Raw genomic sequence first — 23,709 nt, forward strand, 5'->3', positions numbered from 1 at the left:
AAAGGATATCAAACTTGGGACTAGAAGTTGACCCTACATGACATTCTGCTCAAGAGGACATGTAGGACAAATTCATTTGGCTGCTAGCACAGCTCTCTTCTCTCCTTCAAGAATGGCTGCCAGCCAGAAGCAACTGAAATTCTATCCAAATACAGAGAAAGAACTTTTAAGGTAACAAAATCAGAAAGTCAAGTTCTTAAAAAAATCGATTTTAACATTTGTTTCATCCAAGAAGACAGTTAAAGAAAAGCTTCTTTTGAAAATGTCGATAAATCTGTAGTATCTAAAAGAGCAAAAGACCTTATTACAACAACACAATTCTATCCACAGAATAATTCAATTACTGAGTCTGTTCTACACACAAGAGAAGTCAAGAGAGCATGTTTCCAAAATATTATTACATCTCTGTCTAGTGTCCCAGTCTTTACACCAACCCAGGAGTGGTGTTTCTTTGGCATGACTAAAAAGTGAAACACCTTCATCAGTGACATCCCATGATGCCGGCCATCTCTAACAAGGATATTAAATATTTTCATCTTCTTTATCCCCATTAAACCTTAAAGGGTCAATATTCCATTTCAATAATGATTGAGTCTACATATTCCCTGTAAAATATCACTGACATAATGAAAAAAATAAAAAAGCAAATTTAAAAATGAAAAAATACAAAAGCAACATTAAAAAAACACTTGACATTGCTAAAATACAGAAGTCATCAATGGTCAAGAAACATTAATTCTTCTTTTCTGGAAGTTGTGAAGGAGAATGACTAGATTAAAAGAAAAACTGGTGTTGACTGGCCTGTTATTCAACATTAGCAAAGGAGAATAACCTATACACTGAGTAGTTAGGTTTCCCCAGCAGAACTCAGAAAATCCCCAAGGTCCACACATTAGGACATAAAGCAAAGACAGCTCCTAGACGAGGCTGTCTCCCAGAAGGGTGGCCCATCGTTTATCTTTTACTTCATCTGGTGCACAGTTTGTATGAAGTTTATATCTTGTGTTGGTGTTCTTCACCAAGAGAAGCTGGGTGAGTAAAAAGGGGATGTGGGTGCAATATCTCAGCTAACTTTAGACCACTTCAATAAATCCAAAAGGAAAGAAAAAGTAAATGAAGCCTAGATAGAACTGTGAATTTCTCTCACATACTAATTGTCACAACTTCCCTCTTTTGTCCATTTTTACCGGTGACTGTACATTTGCATTGTTTTGACATACCCAAGTTCCACCAGCAGGAATTGAGGAAGAGAATGTGTTGAGGAACACGTGGTGAGAGAAAATCAAAGGACTTTGGGAAACATGCTAGACACCCCAGGATAGTGAACTTTAGTATTCCACCTCAGGCTTCCCATGGGTCACACAGTCTTCCACAATTCTGCAGTGAAAGCTGCATCACTGGCTCCTTGAGCTGCCTATTGATAGATCTCACCTACTGATTCTCATCTATGTGAACTCCTCCATCAAAGTCCACTCATCACACCAAGACAGAGTCCACTCTGGACACCAGAACAATGTTTATAAAATAGCAAAATAGAAACTGCTTGAATATATCAATAAACAATTTTCCAAATAAAGAATATTAAATAATTTAAAAAGATGGGTTAATACAAATTAAGACAGAAAAATCACCAAAGCATTAAGAAAAAAAAAAAAAGAACAGGTAGGAGAGTATCTACAGCATGGTTACATTTTTATTTGAAAAATTTAAACATGTTTGCTAAATATAATGTATAGTACAGATGTAACATATAATTCAGGAATGGAACAATATGTAAAAAAATGTTCATAGTAATTATATACAAGTGGTAAGATCATAGGCAATATTTTACTCTTTATATTTGTCTCTATTGTCCAAATATTTACTTTTTTAATCAGAAAAAAAATCAATACAAATGTTTCCCTTCTTGGTGGCAGCTTACCATATGGAACTGATAAAATGTTGATGCTACATGGTATGTATGTGGACTCTCTTCAGTATGTGTTCTTTTTCTGTTGTCTTTACAAGACAATACCTTACATAGAAGTTGAGAATCCAATAGAAGAAAATTCTGATCATTAGGCAAGGCAGAATTTTGCCTCACTCTTCAAATAAATGGCTCCCAATTTAGATTATATATTGGTGTACTTCTGGCAAAAGCACACATCCAAGGACAACGTCAGTGTGATGGTCCTACTTGTTTTATGTGACTGTGTTAAAGCAATTTACATTTTGAAGTTTGGTTACTTGGTTATTTACATAGCACAAACTTCAGACTTCTATTTCTGGTAATGGTAGATTAAATAATTCCTACTAACACTCCTGCTAAAGACACTAAAAAAACTGGATAAATATTCAAATACTTGAATGCATTGGAGAGCTCTGAAGGCCAAGATCTGGGAGAAGCTGAAACCTAGACAAGTAAGCTTGGCAATTGAGCCTACTTTTTCCCTAGGGACATCTGCAGTTCCTAAAAATTTGGCTGAAAGTCTAAGGAGATGAGCAGCTCTTTTGATAGGAGTCAGGGTGAATTACAAGTAGCTTGCTCTCTCAGGGACTGATGCCCAACTTTGAATCATCTTGATCCTTGAGCTTGGGTTAAGGTGATGATTCCAGATTGCCAGTTTCTCTGGCTGCCTGACAAAAGCAAAGGTAAATCCTCTCTGGAAAAATATAGTCTCATCCTGTGCTTCAGATAACTTTAACATTTTTCATCTGCAATAATTTCTTTTGGTATTTCTTGCAGCATGAATCTTTGGTATTTCCTGTAGTATAAATCTGATGATGATGAAGGTTTTCAGTTTTTCTTTGATTGAAAATAAATTCATTTCATCTTCATTCCTAAAAGATACTTTTTCCCTGGAATAGAATCCCAGGCTGTTCATAATTTCATCTCAGCATCTTGAAGATATAATTCCACTATCTTTTGGTTTCCACTGTTTATATTCTAGCATCACCAGTGCTCAAATTTCTAGGTATCTTGAACTCTGAAATCTGTCTATAATATTCTCAGTAAGTCAGCAATAAATGGATTAATTTGGCTTCTATAATAGGTCTCTATTCAATGCCTCTACTTCCTCAATATCCACTCATTTAACAGTCCACTGCAGTGTGGCTTCTATCCCTAACTTCTGGAACTGTTCTCATTAAAAGCAATAGCAACTTTGTTACTGCTTTTTTGTTGTTTTGTTTTGTTTCGTTTTTTAATGCAGCAATGTTATTTTGTTATTTGCTCAGAAGGATTGCCCATAGTCAATGACATTTTTTGTTGAATTCTCCAGTGGCATATGCTCTTAGTTTTTCTTTTTCTCTGTATATTTCTTCTGTCTCAACTTTTCAGACTGCTCTTCCCCTTGCAGCCTTTGGCCATATTCACAAGCCTTTTAGTTCTACAGTTCCCCACAGTCTTTGCAATCCTTTGGTCCTTTGTACAGTGTCTTCCTTACTAAACCATCCACTTCTCCTACCTTGTAAACTCCTTTGTCAAGGTAAATTATATTTACTTGAATCTCAGTTTAATTGTCATTTCCTCTGGGGGAAAAAACCCAAAAACTTTCCTGTAACCCAAACCCTAGCTTAAGAGCTCCTATTATTTTTGCTGTCAACCACATGGTTGTAAGTAGTTATTTTTTACCATTAATTATTGGTTTAATTATATTATTTCTCAATAGGATATCAGTTTTATGAGGGTAGAGACATCTTGTTTTCAGTTGAGTCTCCAGGATCTAGCACATAGCTCAGCCTCTACCAGGCACTAGGTAAATATTTATTAAGTGAATAAATCTGTCCTATTCTCCCCCTTTTCCATGAACCATGCTAGTGCCTCTATTCGGCTTTCATTACAGAAATTCTGCAATAGCCTCCAGACACATGTCCATATCTTTTCCTGTCTCACATTTCAACCTACACACTGCTTTCATATCAATATAGTCTATTTGACCTTTATATACTGTTGTTCCTCCTCTCTTTTACAAAACACATATGCCTGGACAATCTTATTCAATAAGCAGCTATACATTTACTAATGTACCTCCAAATATATGAATAAATACACAGAGACACACATATATATGTGCTTGTGTGTATATATGTATATACATACATACAAATCTTCTAATTAGTGTTATAGTTGCATGTTTATTATGAATTGAGATTCATAGGCTTGAATATAACAGGTACGCACTTAAAATATGGAAGATAATGAGTTACATTGTGGGGAGCATGTTGTAGTTACATATTTGTAACACAATTGTGACTTTTATGTTATATCTGTTATATTACAAATCTGTGATTATAATACAATGCCCACATTATAACATTATTTTTCCTATATGTAAGTTTCTACCTGTTATCTTCAATTCCATGGGTCTCAATGTTCTCAAAACATGGATGATGATACTACTTCCTATTCTAATTATGAAATGTTTAAGTATCTTTATTTCCTCTCAATTTTAATTATTTCACAGAAATATTGGTTGCTCTGCCAAGCACATAATTCATGAACTCTACCACACCACTAAACTTTCCCTCATTTTTAAGATATCTCATCACTGTTTGGAACTATAGTCCCCCAGAATTTGCATGCTGAAGCCCTAACACTCAATGTGACTGTATTTGAAGACAGGGCACTTAAAGGCCCTTCAATTACTTTAAGGAGCGAATTAAGCTTAAGTGAGGTCATAAAGGTGAAGCTCTAATCCAATATGGTGGGTATTCTTATAAGAAGAGGAAGAGATACCAGAGCTGTGTGCACACAGAGTCGTGGCCATGTGAGGACACAATGTGAAGGCAGCCATCCGCAAGCCAGAGAGAGAGGCTTCAGGAGAAACCAACCCTCCCAGCACCTTGATTTTGGACATTCAGCCTTCAGACTTCAAGGAAATAAATTTCTGGTTTTTAAGCAATTCTCTCTGGTATCCTGTAAAGACAGCCCTAGCAGACTGATACCATCATCACCCTCCATGTCCCCAAACCAAATCATCTCAAATCATTCTGAATGTCTTTCTCCCTAAACACCTGTATCCAGATTTACCTAAGACTCTTCCTCCCAAATATGATTGATATTATATTTTTGTCTTTATCTTGACTGTATTTACTTAGGTTCCCAATTTTTTCATCTTCTTGAACTATAGTTGTGTTATGTCTGTTCTATTTTGCGTCCTACCTTCATCCCCGCTTTTCTTTCCTCAACCTACCACCTGAATCATCTTTTTACATTACAAAAGTGATTGCATCACATCCCTCTTAAAAACCTTGAATCTGCATGAGCTATAAGACAAAGGGAAAATGCCTTATTTGGGTGTACATTGTCCCATGGAACTGGGCTCAACTGAGCTGTCTAGCATTTTCTCCATCACTGTTCCCCCAGCCTCCATCCACACAAAAAAGGCTGCAGCATAACTAATCTTTCTATATTGGACTGTTGTGTTTCCTGACTTCTCTCTTGACCCAGTGAAGCATTTCCAACATATCTGCGCAGAACAAGCATTCCCTGCACTGTCACCATCACCTTTTTTTTAAAATAACTCTGTGGTGCATTCATGAAATGAAGTGAGTATGCTTACATGGCTATTGCACTAGATTAGGAGTCTTTTGAGAAGATGAACAGCATGAAATTTATATTTGTATTTTGTATACTTAGCATTAGTTATGACCATAGCACTTGACAAATAAAGGTTTCATAAATGAATGGACAAAATAATAAATTAATGGTATTCAAACATAAGTCAAATTTTCTGCTTAAAATCATTTTAAAAATCTATAGGTAGCCAAAGCAATACAGTGAGACTCCATTTCTTCAAAAAATAAATTAAATAAGCTGGATATGGTGACATACACCTGTAGTTTCAGCTACTTGGAAAGCTAAGGTGGGAGGATTTGTCGAGCCCAAGAGGTTGGGGCTGCAGTGAACCATGTTGACATCACTGCACTCCAGACTGGGTGACAGAACAAGAACCTTTCTCAAAAAGGGAAAAAAGGTCTCAGTATAGAATGAAGTTTAGACTTCTCAGACAAGCATTCAGGACACTTTCTTCTGAACAAAAATTTTTTTCTTATTGTTATGCTTCTGTTTGCAGTGTTTCTACATTTAGTCTTAGTTCAAGTGTTACCTCCCACTAGTTAAAAATGATTTTGTTTAATTGAGTGTTCTTAATAGAACAACTTTCTGCCTGGTAATATAGTTTTTGATTAGTATGTGCTATTATCGCTTTTAGACTTTAAGCTTTTTAACGTAAAAATCCATATCTGATTCGTCTTTAAAGATGTAATACCCAGTCCTGTTCATATAACAGACACCCAATAAAAACACTGTGTTATCTACTTTATGAATGCTCACTGAGTATACCTATTCCTCAAACATTTTGTTCATGAGTCTTCATAAAAATTTGTACATACATCCATAAATGTATATATTTATTTACAAATGATGCATACATCTATATACTATTAGTTAATTTTAATAGAATCAAAAATTTAAAATTTTAAAAGATAAAAATAAATATAAATGGAAGTTCTCACATTTTTCCCCACATACCAATGCAACTGATTGTGCAAACTTTCATGGAGCAAGCCCTTCTTTGGAGAGGTAAGCCCTTCTTTAGAGACCACTGACATAGGCATGATTCCCATTATATAACAAAGAATTATTAATAACCTGCACTACTACTGCTTTAGTCGTCTAGTGTTATTGAGAAAGGAGAAGTCAGAATAGCTTATTTTCCATGTAATCAACGTTTAACACATCATAGGTAGGAACAAAATCTGGCTAGCTATCAAGTTATACACTGAATGCTTACCCCATGTCAAACACAGGGTGACAGGTGCTTTTTCTCCAGAATCTCATTTAATTCTAAGAACAATCCTGTGAAGTAACTTTCATCATACTTACTTCACAGATTTTTAGAAAGATTAAAATGTTAATGATGGCACAGTCTGGAGTTACAGACCCAGGATTTGAATTCATACTCGTAAAACCCTAAAGCCTACATTTCTTCTAATATACCAGGTCATAGCAACAGTTATTTTAATTTCAACATTTTTAACCTAAAAGGCCATATTAAAATGATCAAACATCAGTGTAAGTTTATCATTCATAACAAAAGTACCACTCTGTTAGAGGATGCTGATAAGGGGTCAGCGTGGGGGTGGCTGTGCATGTGTTCTGGGAAGGATATGTGGGAAGTCTCTGTACCTTCCACTCAATTTAGCTATAAACCTAAAACTTCTTCAAAAGATAAAGTCCATTTTTAAGAAATCAAATATTTTCTTTTTTTTTTTTAAACTCACAGGCTGAACTTGTCTCTACATTGCCCCTACCCTGGCCCTGTGACCTCTGCCACGAGAGTCCACACAGGTATGGGGAAGGGAAGGAGTCCTGCCTGGCAAACACTGGTCTCCAAGAGTGGAAGGGTCCTGATACCTTCTATTGATAATGATTTACATTATCAACTCGGCCCTATTGTTTTACAAGTAAAATAAGGCATGTGCAGATTCAACACTTCTTTTTGCCAAAATTTATTTCTGAATCAAAAATTAAAGCAGGAAATATTCTTTCTAAAAATCTATATTCCTATAACTTTTCTCACTCATATCTTTGGAGCTTTGAGCATTTGTCAAAATAGGTTCTGTTATTCCTGCCTATCTAATAAAAAGTCCTCTCTTTTTTAGGCTTTACTTCCTCTTCTAGGACACTTACTCCAGACATCATGATGTAATACCTTACTATGTTCACAAAAATCTTGTACAAGGTCTTAAAAATCTTGTCATTAGAACATTGTACTTCAGAAAATATAACATTAAGTCAAAATTTTCTTCAAATTATTCTCAAAGAGCTACTCTTTAGCATAATTTTAGGCAGAAACAGCATTAAATTTGTATGCAGGTCTTTAGAACTACAATGATATTTAAAAGTCTGATTAGAATTTCTCAAGAAACATGTTCTGAAAAATACACATGGACAAAAAAGTAATAAATATTATCTTACATTATCAAAATTCTACAAGTCTTTAACAAAAGAATGCCACAGCTCGATCATTTAAAAATCTAGAGACAACAGATGCTGGAGAGGATGTACAGAAATAGGAACACTTTTACACTGTTAGTGGGAGTGTAAATTAGTTCAACCATTGTGGAAGACAGCATGGCAATTCCTTAAGGACCTAGAAATGGAAATTCCATTTGACCCAGCAATCGCATTACGGGTATATATCCAAAGGATTATAAATAGTTCTACTATAAGGACACATGCACACAAATGTTCATTGCAGCACTGTTTACAATAGCAAAGACCTGGAACCAACCCACATGCCCATCGATCATAGACTGGACAGGGAAAATGTGGCACATATACACCATGGAATATTATGCAGCCATCAAAAACGATGAGTTTGTGTCCTTTGTAGGGACATGGTTGAACCTGGAAACCACCATTCTCAGCAAACTGACACAAGAGCAGAAAATCAAACACCACATGTTCTCATTCATCGGCAGGTGTTGAACAGTGAGAACACGTGGACACAGGGAGGGGAGCACTACACACTGGGGTCTGTTGGGGGGAAATAGAGGAGGGACAGTGGAGGGTGGGGAGTTGGGGAGAGATAGCATGGGGAGAAATGCCAGATATAGGTGAAGGGGAGGAAGGCAGCAAATCACACTGCCATGTGTGTACCTATGAACAATCTTGTATGTTCTTCACATGTACCCACAAACCTAAAATGCAATTAAAAAAAGGGAAAAAAAATGCCATAGCTATCTGCAGGTAGTTTTATAATGATAAAATTATTTTTCATTGAAAATAATAATGGTGGAATTGGATAGAAAAACAATTTTATAGTTTTAGATGCATTCATGTCTGATATTTTATAGAAATGATGAAATTAGCCTGTATAAATAATACTCTGTTCAAATTTCAGGACATTGAATGTCTGGCATTTACTGTGGTAAATTTTGACATATAATGGCAAATAAGGTGAGTTTCTACTGTATTGAACAATTGTTTTAATTACGTTCATAAAAGATTGAAATTCAGAATTTATTCCACAGCATCATAAATCCCTTTCTTTTATACTAGTATTTTTCTTTTGTTGATGCTGTACCTCAAACACTAGTTACAAAATTTACAGAATTTATTTACATTTTGCTTAAAATGTTTTGCTTTTAAATTCGTGTTTGGCAGAGACTTGTCTCCTTGTAGCTATTCTTCCCTCCTCTCCTAGAAAGATAACTTCCAAATTTGAGCTGGGCCCATGTATATAGCATGTCCATTCCCTGGCTATGTCTGCAAGGGAATGTTCAAGGGGCGCTGATGAGAAAAAGCCCTCAAATTTCCCTGCTAAAACAGCACAACCCCCTGAGCCACTCAGTCTTTCATTGAAACAAAGTTGGTATTCTAGTGAGAGGATGGATTCTGCAACACAACCTAGTTCTGTTGTTATGAATATGTTTTAGATAGAACATCCAGTTGTAAAGTGCAACTCTTTCTTTGCAATTATGTATCATGCCTTGCCTGGGTACTAAAAGGAATCTTTTCCATAATGGTAGGTATGCCTCTAGAATGGTGCTACCTGGAAATAATAATAATCCAGATCTTTCATCTCTGAATTATACTAGTGTAATCTGAGTATAACGCAGCACAGCACTTGAATGCCTACATTTGAATGGCTGCTTTCTTCCTGACTTCTCATTTATCCATAGCTCCTGCTCCCTATTGGTGTCAGTAAACTATGGCCGGTGAGTAAAATCAAGCCTATAACCTGTTTTCACATGGCCCTAAATGAAGAGAGTTTTTACATTTTAAAAACCTGAAATAAAGAAACAAAAAGAATATGCTTCAGGCAATTATGTGGCCCACAAATCCTGAATATATACTATCTGAACTTTTACAGAAGAGGTTTATCAACTCCTGCCCTAGAAAATGATAGAGTCATAATACAGCTTCCTTTTTTTTTTCTGCTTTTTCCCTTCATGATCTCTTCTATGCTGCTTTTAAGAGGATCTATTGCTTAATAGCACCTAAGACTTGTCTCCATTTCTAATCCCTGTCATTTTATTGACTGCTTGCTACTCAATTCTTCCCTTCTTTCCTGTATTACTTGCCTTCCATCTCCTTTCCTTGTGTCTGTTGAAATTCTTGACCTCAATATAGAGCAGCTTGTCATTTTATTGTCAATACAAGAAAGTATTCCTTCTGAGGAGACTACAGTGTTTCATATATGTAATCTTCAAGTACTCACCTTAATTTTTGCTGTTTCTTCGGGTAAAGAAAAAAAAGGAAAGCTTTTTTTTTTTTTAAATTTCATGCCCTCCTTCCTTATCTACTACCTTTTCTCAGTCCTTTTTCTTAATATCACTCTTTTTCTCTTTGACATTCATAATCCTGATTAACTCTAGTTCACTCACTTGTTACTGATTACATCACCTCCAGGTAATTGAACTAGTGCTCCATTATTTTCTGCTTGAGTTTTTGCTTGTTTGTTTGGTTGTTTGTTTTGAAATGTCAAATTTAGCTATATAAGTAACTTAAAGTGTTCTAAATCATTTTGTCTTTGAAGGATGAGTTGAAGCTACAGAAAATGGAACTGGACATTTTTTCAACATTGGTTTTCAGCTCATGTCAGACAGTCGGTTTGGTAACTGCCAATGATCAATATAAAAGGGCCAGAACAACCATTTCCCGTATTTTATCACATCATGGCCCTTAAAAAGATAAATTGCACCTAACCTTTTTATCATTTTGCAACATTGGACTCTACAACACAATACAGACCTATGAAGAACTAAGTATGCATATAATAAGGTCTTAAATTTCTCTCCAATAATATCACCAAGTTCTTGTCACATATCAAATGTTTCCTTTTAAAGTTCTCCATGGTATGTATATCAATATATTTAACTTATTTACACTCAAAATTAAGGTTGCCTTTCTCAAACCTTTTCATTATTACAGTCTTATACAAGTGGGAGGGCAATGTGATACTAAAAGGTCCAACAAAATAAGCATTATGAAAAAAGTCTGTTGTGCAATGTTCTAACATCCACTTATTACATAAAGGCAAGTTCTCTCAGTATTGAGGTAATACAGAATATATTCTAAGTTATGCAAGAACAAAAACCTCAAGCCTGAATGGCAATAACATTTCTATGTAATCGCCTGTTTACACACACCAAATTTAAATATCTTGGGGTTTTTACTGATGTCTTTTATAGACTAAATCAAAACCTAAGGATGTAATCAAATTAAAAGGATTAGTGCTCATTAATAAGATAGCAGTAATAATTCATTAAAAGTTTGCTAAGTCTCTCTCTGCAAAACCAATAGATAAAGGCAGACAGTGCATAAAAGTGCCTGTCTACTGCATTAAAACATGACAAAAATAATATTTCTTAACATTGCCAAAGAACTATCTATTTCTGAAGATCATACCAGTTTCCATTGCATAGGCCAGTAAGGGTCATTAAACACCAATGGGTCTCTGAGTCCTTCTTCAGAGTCAATGACATTGTAGACTTCACTCAGGATCTCATTTTCCTCCACACAAGGTCTGCAGGGCAAAGAAGGCAAATGAACTATGAAAAACGTAATCACTGCTTTTACTGTTGCTTTTTTTGTCATAAAAAATCCATTTATTTAAATTCCATTAAAAAGCACATTTGGCTGCCAAGAGCATAAATATACACTTTTATTATACTTAGCATTTTTCATTTTTAAAAAATCTGTCATTTGTTTAGATAAAAATGTTAAAAATATTTCCAAACTACCTGTTTCAGCTCACCACTTTCTATGTGTTTTTTGCATACAATAATACTGGAAAAACAAGTGATTTGAAATGCAGTTCCAAAATGATGTATATATTTCCCATTAGAAGTTATCTGCTTACACTGATTATTATCCTCACTATGTCACGTGCCTGCCACTTATGACTTCTTCCAACACACATCTCTTAGAAGAGTGATTTAAATTACTTGAGCTGTAGTGGAAAACATTTTTTAAAAATCTCATTTTTCTAATCGCTCTGATGTATTTAATAAATCATTAACTGAGCAAGTGACAGCATTAGGAATTCAGGGAAGCTTTTTAACACAATGTTCTCCTAAAGACAAAACTGTAATTCAGACAGTCACATCTGCCTCGCATCCTGGAGGGTTACCAAAACCAAGTATTGGAGAAAATAATCAAGCAATGACATTAATAATATATCTGTCTTAGAAACACACATAAACTTAGTAAAATGACAGGTGAGATAAACACTACCAAATAGTAGATTCTTATTTGTAAGTATACACAAAGCTTATAAACTAAGAGTTTAAATTTATCAAAATAGAAATTATACCTAATTTTGATATAACTCTAGACTTGTGCAAATAGGGTATTTGGGAATTATTTGCTGATTTACTTCCAGAATCTCTCAATGAAATAGTCAAGTAGTAACATTTGTATAAGAAGACATGTTCAGAAATATTCTCTATAGCATCATTTACAAAATGAAAAGGTGGAAACAAATTAAATAGCCATTAATATGAAATTGGTTAAATCATCTTCTAGTCATACAGTAAAATATTATTTTGCAGCAACAGTAAATAAATGTGATCTGCAAGTAACAATTGAATACATTTCAATCAATTCAAAAATTGTAAGCAGAGTGCAGATGGCTATTACAGTATGATATTATTTATATAAAGCTTTAAATCATCACAAAATAATTTTATACATTGTTTTAAAATGATATTTACTTAGGATATGAATCTAAGCACATATGGGAGGGCCCTCTGAAGAAGGCAAGGAAGAAAATCATTTTAGGAAGGGGTATAGAGGAATTCAACTCCAGTAATGTAGTCCTTTAAAAAAAAATTGGAGCAATTATGACAAAATTATAAGGTTAACAAATCCAGATGGTATGTACATGCTATCCATTATATGTGTCTATATTGTATGCATATTTGTACATATGTGTATGTACAAGCATGTATGTATATATTTTCTCTAGACTTGGATTATGTTATAATGACAAAACACACATACACAAACAAAACCAGTGAGGCCTAGTTGTTATATAAGATGGTCTCCACACATCGGTCCTACAGTGGTTTACTTCTTCACAGCAGGGTGGAACCATTATCTCCAAGGCCCACTGGCAAGAAATCCACATTTTTACAAATCCAATTGTTTCAAATGTAGTCCAAATAAGTAGATTTTTGGCCATTTAGAGCCTGCCAGCTTTGTACTACCCCACAAAATAGCACCTAACATCTGCTAACCACAGATAAGATAAACCTTGGGTCTGTAATAGACCCCAAGCTTCTGCTGCCCTTCAAAGCTTTCCTACCCAGAGACTCTCCATCATGCTGCTGAGCAAAATCCTCTAGATTGATGCCTCCTTCTCCAAACCTTCTCTTCCCAGAAGTTCCTTTTGCTTCCCTCTCCTTCAGATTGGTGCCCCCCAATTGTTGCCTTTGGAAGTCATCCTGCAATAAGGGACCTCCGCCATTGACAAAATCACCAAAGTACCACCCAAGTAATGCTTGTTGTGTGCTACTGCCACCTCATGGTCACATCTTTTTGCTTAATCAGCCCCTAAATTCCTTGAACTCAATACACCAGATTAAAAAAAAAAAAAAATCAGACTAGAGGTTAGAAGACCTGAATTCTAGACTTGGCTCTTCACTTTCACTCCTTAAGTGGTCAGAAGGGGTCAAATGATGTCAATCTTGCTAAAGATATTTAGTCTTTTGTCAAGAAAAGGACAATTATTTCTCCAAAAATGATTATTACCTGTGAGTTTTCAGAAAAAAAAAATGCCAGAATAAAACTTTTGGATGGCCACTTAAAGGAATGATAGATCATCTAGGAAGAAGGTAGCATGGTATTCACAGAGGTGGCTGGAAAGCCCCAATCCATCCTTGGTGCTATGAAGCCCAATGCCCTCTACCACTGCGAGAACACGTTGTCAAGATTATAGGGACAGCATTTGAAGTGTATATAATAAAATAATCTAAGTAGGAGAAGAGAAAAGGAAATTTTATCAAATAGCTTAATTTAAAAATACTAAAGCAATGACAATAAAAAATGGAATAAAAGAAACCATAAAGCAATTCAAGTAATATAAGCTTATAAAATTGAAGGGAATTGTTAAAAAAAGAAATGAAAAGTATCTATGCATAGAAAAATATGTTTATCATGATTCAACTATATATTTCACATGTACATTCATCTACATTTATGGAAGAATATGTAATAAAATGTGAAAATGAAACTGGGATCAAAAACATTTCCTTATGGTTTTCTGTACTATTTGATTTTTATTTTACCAACAGCATATACAACTTTTATGTTTAAAAATATTTTAAAAACAAAACAAATATCAAAATATTCCAGATTTTCAATGTAATTTGGGAATCTAATTTTTAATAAAATTTCCAGTTTATAAAAATACATTTGTAGTCATTAAAATACTAGAAAGCTATATTTGTCCCAATGTCACAAATTTTGACCTCTGCTCTATATCGTCACAATTCTTCTACAAATTGTTGGAATACAGAAGAGTGGGAACTTATATCTTACATTACATCTTACAACAAATAAGAAGGATAAAATGAATGACTTCCTGCCAAGATTGGAAGAAAGTTAGCATTATAATTCATCGAGTCAGAAAATCCCCTTGTTTTGTCTAACTCAAAAAGGAGTAATTATTTCAAAGAAATAGATTTCAATGCAAATGCTATATCTTCATTTTTGTATACCATTCAGTTACATTCCTAGGATTACCTTCCATAAAGTATCTATTTTGTGAAGCTAAACTGCTTAGCCTTTCAGGAAATTTTTCTATGTTGTTACATTCCAGCTCATTTTCCTAGTGCAAAATTTTCATATCCATCTCCACAACTGATTCCTGAACACGTTGACCTGTACTAAGTCTATGTGGGTGATGCTGAGACACAATCAATAACAGGTGCTTTCCTCATCTTGCATGTCCCTGAAGAGCACCTGCTGTCTTCAGAATGATTAAAGTGACCCAGGCTTACAGCATCTCATTGGAACGATTATGGTTCTTGTAACTGAAGAAAATTGTATGAAAGCTACATCTTCTCTGTTGGATTCAAATTCACAGAACTGCATAGCAGCGATGCACTGCTCTAAGTAGGAGGTCTTATAGAAAAATGCCAAACTGGCTTCAAGTGATGATTCCTTTTCAATTTTTGAAAATAGTAATGTTAACCATTGCATCATTACCTATTATTCTTCTACTAGATGTTTTATAGAAAAGCTATACTTTGGAAAGTAGTATACACAGTCCTATCAGTTTTTTTAAATCATAAAGGTGCATACACATGCACACACACAGATACTTCACAACTAAATGAAGATACCAAAAATTTTTAAAAATAACAGCACATATACACTTTTAATTTCCTAACAAGTTTCTTTTACTTTTTTAAGGAAAGTAAATGTGACTTTTTAAATTAAAAAATATAAGTTGGCCCAGGGACTATCTTTGAGACAGTCATGGGGAATAGTCTGCCACAGATAATGAATCCACAGCCATAATACAGTTAGAGGTTTGGAAACCTTGCCAAGAACAAGCTGGTAAGGGCTTTCAGACTAACCTCAATTCACGTAGTTTTCAGGCATATAATAGCTTCAATGACTCACCTGAACTCTATTCTCAGTTTCCTTTTCATGTCAATCTCACAGCACAAGTTAGAAAATATTTTCCTTTAAAGATACATAAACTTAAAAACTATCCACCTAACAGTGTAGACAGATTTGCATACAAGCATAAACTCCTACTACAGGATATAAAGGTCTTTTTAAAAATGTAAAGCAATAACACAAGTTTTCCTCACTGTTCAAGACAAAAAGAGTTATTTGAAATGACACTTTTTGTATTCTTTCTTGTTATTAAATGGTACAAAAACAAATAAAAAGGATATGTATTCCTTTACAAGTTTTCATTTGCTAGTCCAGTAGTCAACAGTTTTTTCTGTAAAGGGCCAGATGCTAAAAAATTTAGACGTTGCAGGTCTTTACAATCTCTGTCAAACTATTAAATTCTGTAATTGCAGCAGGAAAGCAACTATAAACAAATGAGGTGTATTCCAACAAAACTTCATTTAAAAAAGAAGTGCAGGCAGAATTTGGTCTTTGATTTCTGGATCATAGTTTGCAGGCTCTGGTGCTGCTCTACAGCATGCTTTTATATGACACACCCTGTATCTACCAATATGAACATCTACAACAAGTATACAGGAAAAATTGTTCATTTCCTACTGAATTATACAAGCAATTCATATTTAAACTAGGGCATTAAATTCCAGAAGAAAAGTAAAAAATGTTAAGAATTGAATAAATATCCTTTTTTGTGCATATGAGACAGGGTCTTGTTCTGTCTTCCAGGCTGGGGTACAGTGGCACAATCGTGGCTCACTGTAGTCTCAACTGCTTGGGCTCAAGTCATTCTCCCACTTCAGCCACCCAAGTAGCTGGGACCACAGGTGCGTACCACCACACATGGCTATTTTTTTTTTTTTTTTTTTAACAGGAACAAGGTCTGCGTACATTGCCCAGGCTGGTCTCAAACTCTTGGGCTCAAGCAATCCTCCTGCTTCAGCCTTCCAAAGTGCTGGGATTACATGAGCCTTCACAACTGGCAAATAAATATGCTTACTTCCAGCAGCTCTATTTTAGATCTTTCTCTTTACTTTCAAATATTTTTGATGAGGGTTTTAAGAATAGTAATTGAAGATACAACTTGAGAGAGGGAAAACCAACACTGCAAAGGCCAGCACTGCTGACAATTGACTTCTATGCTAAGTGAATTGGGCATTGATGTATCACAAAAAAACACATATGAGTGTTTTCAGTGAAGATCCTACAAAGTGTGCCTGTAATGAAAGTTTAGTCAATAAAAGTGAAATGTACTTCTTCCAAAACTTAAAGTCCAAAGTAAAAGCTTTCTAGAAGAGATTTCTAGATTACACAGATATTGGCTTAGCTCTACAAAACCACAGCACTGTCTTTATTTAATTACCAACCCATGAGTATTCCGACAGCCCCAATACAGTGCTTACTAAGCATTTTACCCACAGACAGCTTGCAGATGTACAGTAGCACTAAAATTACAATACTCGCCATGACTTGTTCTGTCATCCAGCTTTGGAATTGGAGCTTACTTGTCTCTATAATGAGCTGTCTGATGTTCTGTCCATTTTACTTGTAGCAAACAGGAGTAAATGTAACTAACCAAACGTTGGTATATTAGTAAGATACAAATAAAAATATTCCTCATTTGCAAGAAGCTTTAAGCAATGAGAACTCACCATACATAATTTACTCACACTTGTACTTTGATGCAAAATAGCATACATTTCAATTTTTTCTGTATAAATTAAAATTTACCCCAGGCAATATTTCCTCAAATTTTTCTCACAATCTAGAGATCTGACTAACGTATCAGCTAAAATCGGTAGAGAGGTAAATGTACAATCGTGTCATTTTAAGTATACAAAGTAGTCATTTGAACTTTGTTGCAGGAAGTACAAATCCTTTACAAGCTAATTTTGCATCATCAGATATTAAAGTATTAAGCTGTATGATTGAGAATCTTTCACTTAAGTAAAACTAATAATAATTGTAACATATTGCTGTATTTGTTTATACATGTAGAAACTGGGGTGACATAGGATCATATGATTAAATTATTAGCTTTTAAAAAGCTGCAAAAAGCTTTTTTTACTGATCAGGTTTATTACTCATTTCTTGAAAATTCTTTCACTTCTGAAAAGCTAAGACAATATTAGGCAATATATAGATGTACAAAATGTGAGATTCAGAAGAATAAAAGGACTTTTACAAAGTATGTACAAAAACTTTGTATAGAAAAGGGGAAAAGCCAGTAGGGACCTATTTTGAAATGAAATAACTTATTTTTGAATGCTTTTACTTACCTTTGAGAATTGTTTAATTTTTATCATTAACCTTCAGTAAAGACATGTACAGTGTCTTTAAAAGGAGTTTCAGCTTGAAAATTATGACTGAAGTGGCCTCTAGGGCTCATAGTAGGTCTCAGTGAAGACCTATTAAAGTATGGACTATAGTATATATATGTAATTTTTTTTAGCATTGGTTCCATATAAGAAGCCTGTAAGTAGCATATCACAACCTGAATTTCTGGCACTTAGATTGAGCTTTATTAATAAAATCAGATTCTCCCAATCCGCACAATGCCCAAGCTACTTGTGAATTGAAAATATGGTAAATCAAAGGAAACAGAAAAATTCAGAATATAAATATCCCTTTGTCCTATAAATTCACCAAATGCCCCCTCCTGACCATATTATTGCCACTGTGAATGAATGAAATCAGGCTCCATTTCTTCATGTGTGTGTGTGTGTGTGTGTGTGTGTTTAAATATATAAAAGTATAATCACAAATAAAAATGTTTTAGAACGTTAGAAAATTGGTAACACAGAGGCTAAGACACCCAAAATCCTCAGTATTTTGTGTATGTATATATACGTATTTTACATATATAATCACATATATTATATGTATGTACACAGTTAGATAACCTGAACCAGAGTTAAAAACAAAGCTTTTTAGTTTTATACCTGGTTTATAATTATTTCATTCATATTTCTTTATATTCCCTGCATTTTTTTTGTGAGGTTTATCCCAACGGACATAGTATGTGGGATTTCTTTTCTAATGCCCTTCACCCATATTTGGTGGCAACTGGGCAGTGGGAAAGTATGTGTGGCGGGAAGGGGTTTCTATGCCATCCTCAACAAAATCATTCAGTCATAAATAAACATGAGTGATCTTCCACCATGATTCTACGCTAATTACTTAGCAGGCTAGAAGCAAGGTCTCACTGCAGCAAACATTCACACACACAGCTTACTTATCAAAGCTTTGCTGCTGGACAGGGGTCTTCTAACCTCTCAAAATATACATTTGTGTGTGCTCTCCTCAGAATAGCAACAACAGTGACATCCTATGTTCTAATTGTTTATATATTCTCTCCTAATCCTCTCCCAGCTCATAACTCACAACAAGTTGCTCTAGGACTGGAGGGAAGCTTGTGAACATACAACAGATAGATTAAAGGATTTAGAACACTAAAATTTATACATACACAAAAAATGTTTTAGAACATCAGAGGAGTTGGCAACTTAGTAGTTACTAAGTTTCAAGCTTAATAAATTTTTTTCAGATACTTTAAGGCAGTCAAAATGATTAGACCAGTTGTTTGATTGCTTGCACATCTTAATGCAGAATTTAAGTTTTGCTTTTGTTTTGTTCTACTGGATAAATGCAGATTTTTAAGGCTGTAAGGTTGAATGAGGCTTAGTGATATTTTCATCCAACACCTTCATTGTGAAGATGGACAAACAAACCTAGACAAGGTCTAAGCCCTCCAGCCATTTTAGCAAAGTACACACACAGCAGGTCCATAGTGGAAGGCTTCAGTGAGCCACTAAGTCAAATGTTCTTTCTACAAAATGACACAGCATTGGCTGAGAAACAGGTGGAGCCAAAAAAAATTTAAACAAAAATCATCAAAGAAACTTTTTATAATAAAAGTATTTTGTATTATCAGGTGCTGTAAGCCTAAAGACCTTAGACTTCACTAACTACAATCCAAGCTCACTCAACCACTGAGCAAAGTATTCACTGGACATAATAGCTTTTTTAAAAAAGATGCAGTGAAGATTGGTTGAAGTTAAAATTTTGAGCAAATTATTGTCAGGGTACCCATACACATATACAGCTTTAATTTTTACTCTCTGTGGCGGAAACAGAGTACCTGAAAAGAGACACTTATATTTGCTATACTAAACCTTTCTATTAATCTAGTAGCTGGCATTTCAGTCAGCTTACGTCAGGAAAATTTATGTTCAATATTTCATTTTTCTTGCTGGGATTATTGCAATATTCTAACATTCTCTTGCTTCCAATATCTCCTACACACAATTTCCCCTAACATTGCTGTCACAGTTGTCTTCCTACTCTATAACTTTGAACTAGTCAATTCTTCCCTTAAAAACTTTCAGTGTTTCCACATTGTCTATATATACATTAAAAAAAACTGTCATCTGGGGTGACACATTCAAATATCATGAAAATTGCCCATGTGACTCTGGAGACCAGAATCAAATACTTCCCCATACACACTGAGATCATCCAAACTATTCAGTTACCAAATGTCTCCAATATCTTTGCTTATCCTTTCTCATATAGTCAAATACCTATTGAAGTAATTGTCTTATTCAATATGTAATTGTCACCGTCTCCTTTAAGCATTCTTTGGTTTTGAGTCAGGAGATTCATATCTGTATTCCAATATTAGCCAATTGTTTGAATTTCTTCTCTAGCATTTAAAACATTCTTCCAATCAATATCGTGAAAATGGCCATACTGTCCAAAGTAATTTACAGATTCAACACTATCCCCATACCTATGATCTTCTTCACAGAACTGGAAAAAAACACCTTAAACTTCATATGGAACCAAAAGAGAGCCCGCATAGCCAAGTCAATTCTAAGCAAAAAGAACAAAGCGGGAGGCATCACACTATCGGACTTCAAACTATACTACAAGGCTACAGTAATCAAACCAGCATGGTACTGGTACCAAAACAGAGATATAGACCAGTGGAACAGAACAGAGGCCTCAGGGGCAACACAACATATCTACAACCATCCGATTTTTGACCAACCTGACAAAAACAAGCAATGGGGAAATGACCCCCTGTTTAATAAATGGTGTTAGGAAAACTGGCTAGCCATGTGCAGAAAGCAGAAACTGGACCCCTTCCTGACACCTTACACTAAAATTAACTCCAGATGGATTAAAGACTTAAACATAAGACCTAACACCATAAAAACCCTGGAAGAAAATCTAGGCAAAACCATTCAGGACATAGGTGTAGGCAAGGACTTCATGACAAAAACACCAAAAGCACAGACAACAAAAGCGAAAATAGACAAATGGGACCTAATCAAACTCCACAGCTTCTGCAAGGCAAAAGAAACAGTCATTAGAGTGAACTGGCAACCAACAGAATGGGAAAAAAAAATTGCAGTTTACCTATCTGACAAAGGGCTGATATCCAGAATTTACAAAGAACTAAAACAGATGTACAAGAAAAAAACAAACATGTCCATTCAAAAGTGGGCAAAGTATATGAACAGACACTTTACAAAAGAAGACATACATGAGGCCAACAAATGTATGAAAAAATGCTCATCATCACTGGTCATTAGAGAAATGCAGATCAAAACTGCATTGAGACACCATCTCACGCCAGTTAGAATGGCGATCATTAAAAAATCTGGAGACAACAGATGCTGGAGAGGATGTGGAGAAATAGGAATGCTTTCACACTGTTAGTGGGAGTGTAAATTAGTTCAACCATTGTGGAAGACAATGTGGTGATTCCTCAAGTACCTAGAAATAGAAATTCCATTTGACCCAGCAATCCCATTACTGGGTATATATCCAAAGGATTATAAATAGGTCTACTATCAGGACACATGCACACAAATGTTCATTGCAGCACAGTTTACGATAGCAAAGACCTGGAACTAATCCAAATGCCCATCGATCATAGACTGGACAGGGAAAATGTGGCACATATACACGATGGAATATTACGCAGCCATCAAAAACGATGAGTTTGTGTCCTTTGTAGGGACATGGGTGAACCTGGAAACCATCATTCTCAGCAAACTGACACAAGAGCAGAAAATCAAACACCGCATGTCCTCACTCATAGGTGGGTGTTGAACAGTGAGAACACGTGGATACAGGGAAGGGAGCACTACACACTGGGGTCTGTTGGAGGGGAAATAGGGGAGGGACAGCAGGGGGTGGGGAGTTGGGGAGAGATATCATGGGGAGAAATGCCAGATATAGGTGAAGGGGAGGAAGGCAGCAAATCACACTGCCACGTGTGTACCTATGCAACAATCTTGCATGCTCTTCACATGTACCCCAAAAATGCAATAAAAAAAAAACAAAACAACAACAACAAAAAAAATTCTTCCTCGAATTATACTGATGAATTTGCATATATTTCACTCAGGTTTAAAGTATTTTATGAAAGACTTCCAGCTTCATGTTTATATAGTTAAGCAAACTTTGGCCTCCTATAAGACTTTTGTGACAGAGCATGTTAACAAGTTGTTGCAATTGGTACTTTTTTCCAATCCCTCTTACTAAAATCTGTATCTATCCTGCATCTACCAGGAGTATATGAGCAAAAGGCAGGAGTTTAGAAGGATTAGTTCATAAATAGTTAAGCTGTACTTCCAAAGCACTGCCTAAAGGATTTCCTTATTTCCAGTCTCACTTCACTCCAAATCAACACAATGCTATCTAGTTAGTCACTCAAAGTTGCAAATCTGATTAATGTTCACATGTTACCAATCTTTAAATTGTAACTTGAGTATAATTTAAATATATTTATATTTTAAACTATAATATAACACTAACTCCAAAACTTTCCATGTGGGAAATGACGTCTATCTAGACAGTCTCATCTCATACCCTTCCTCTATGTGCACTTTGCATGGCAACTTGAAACCCTCAGTGACTTTAAATGTGCCATTCCTCTGTCAAGATTGGCTTTGCCCAACTTCTCTTCCTGTTAAATGCCATACCTTAGCTCTTCTGAGAAGCCACTCTCGGTACCTCCAGGAAAGTAATGTGTGTGCCCTCTTCTATGTTTGATTTATTGTGTCCTCATTGCATTCCCCATTTGATTTATTGTTTTGTAGCTGCTTCTATGACTGTCTCCTCTGAAATATTGTAAGTTAATTAGTGGTAGAAGTCTTAGTCTCATTTTGTTGCATATATAGCATAGGGTCTGGCACATGGTGGGAGAGCAAATAAATATTTTTAAGTAGATAAATACAAGAATGAACACCAGATAGATAAGAGAAGTACAAGAAACTTCATTCTTCTTGCCTGGAGGGGAGATCCTGTGTGGTATAGCCTGGTCATCCAAATGTCTTTCTGAATGAATTATAAAACCTTACTCTACCCTCAAGGCACCAGCACCTCACCCTGCTGACTAATCATGATGGTGACCTCATGCCAGAACAGTCTGGAATGTTTGGAAACATTACCCTTCTAACTGACATTCAATATTTTACTTAATAAGAAAATGAGTATAATTTCAAGAACCAGATTTGCTTCACGTCTCCTCCTAATAGCTCTTCTATTATTTCTCTCTGTTTCTAAAGATTATAAACCCATAAATATTGAAGTTTGGAATTTTTCACATAACAAATTAGATAACATTTTTTCTCATCCAATCTTGTGAAATTATCATCGAAAGCATTTACAAACTGCTAGTGAGTGTATGTACCCATGCAAATAGAAATAACATGATTAATCAAAGTCCCTACATACTAAGGTCAAATGAGAAGCAAACATCTGGATAATTTCTTTAGAAAAAGTTTCTTTTTCTAGGGTTACATCTGTATATTACATCTGTTTTGCCCTCAATATCCTGCATTTGATAGAGAATCAAAGCGGGCAGGTATACTGACATTCCACTTCATCATTCAGTGGCTTCTAACTCAAATATAAGTGGTATTCAATTTGATTCTAATATTATTTTTTAGAAATGTCTATGCAAATTTTGGAATCCTAAAACTTTCCCTAAAGTCTAAAAAAAGTCTAAGAAAATGGTGTTCTTTTAATTATTTTTTTTTTTATTGAGATAG

This window comes from Cebus imitator, unplaced genomic scaffold, assembly GCF_001604975.1.
Source record: "Cebus imitator isolate Cc_AM_T3 unplaced genomic scaffold, Cebus_imitator-1.0 Scaffold382, whole genome shotgun sequence".
NCBI classification, from domain to species: Eukaryota; Metazoa; Chordata; class Mammalia; order Primates; family Cebidae; genus Cebus; species Cebus imitator.